Here is a 1,063-nt window from a genome sequence, read left to right as displayed (position 1 = left end):
CACCAGATGAGCCCAGTGAGTTGCAGGCACATGAGTGAACATAGCCATGACAACCAGAACCATCCAGCCACACCACTCCCAGTTCAGCCACTTTGGTCAACCTACAGATCTGTGAAAATAAATGCTATTGCTTCAAGCCACTGAGTTTTGAGATGATTTGTTATCAACAATTTCGTGGCAATCGCTGATGCGTATACCTCCTTATACCCTATACTGTAGGCACAAGGAATTAGGTTGTGATGCATGTTTTTCTTTTCTTTTTAATCCTACAGGTTGCAAAACTTACAAAAGATTGAATATTGTTTCTATATGCAGTTAAGGAAAATTTTTCAAAGAATTAATCCTAGAAGTGTTCCCTACACTTGATCTTAGCCAAAAGGCCAAGAAGCGATGAAGTGTTCCCTAAGAGTCTTTGAAATATTGAAATGGCCAGCCATAATACACAATTAAACAACTATGAAATAAAAAGTCCCATTTAAAGTTTATAAAGTTTTTTAATCTTCCTCGTTTTTCTTATTATTGCCCTTTTACTAACACTCAGGGCATGCTTCTATTTCATATACTCTTTAGTGGCTGCAGCCCACCTCTTAGAATAGGTCTTTGTGGCTATATATCAAACTTTTACCCATACTTGGAGACTTAGCTCCAATTTTCTCTCTTTAATAAATATTGCTATCAGCTAGTCTCCCTTTCTATCCTAATGACTTGTCACTAGCCAAAAATAATCTCTGTCACACAGTTTTTACATGGCAATTTATCTGCCCCTTTTTATAGGCTCTTAATCCTTTTCAGTAGAGTTTTGAGGTATTTTTGTGCATTCTAACCCATCTGCTATACAGTAGGTCACAAGCTGAATTTTGCCTCCAGAAGCCAGGATGAAAATGATGATTAAATAGAGCTGGCAAATGGCAATCAAGGGTGGTGGGGGTTCTAGTGAAACAAAACAGCATATCCCATCAGACGGGAGAAAACTGCACTGGGGTCCACCTAGTTTTTGTCAACAAGAGAGTATAACATCAGAGCTGACAAATCTTCCAATTTTTAAGAAGATTAAAAAATTCAC

At 37.7% G+C, this 1,063-nt stretch overlaps 1 pseudogene; it reads right to left on the bottom strand.

The window, feature by feature from the left end:
• Positions 1-248: 248 nt before the first annotated feature.
• On the bottom strand, positions 249-392 carry LOC115835796 (annotated as a pseudogene).
• Between the last annotated feature and the right edge of the window lie 671 nt (positions 393-1,063).

Source organism: Nomascus leucogenys, chromosome 6 (assembly GCF_006542625.1).
Source record: "Nomascus leucogenys isolate Asia chromosome 6, Asia_NLE_v1, whole genome shotgun sequence".
NCBI classification, from domain to species: Eukaryota; Metazoa; Chordata; class Mammalia; order Primates; family Hylobatidae; genus Nomascus; species Nomascus leucogenys.
Note: the sequence above shows the minus strand (reverse complement) of the source record. Positions and strands in the feature narration are given on the sequence as shown.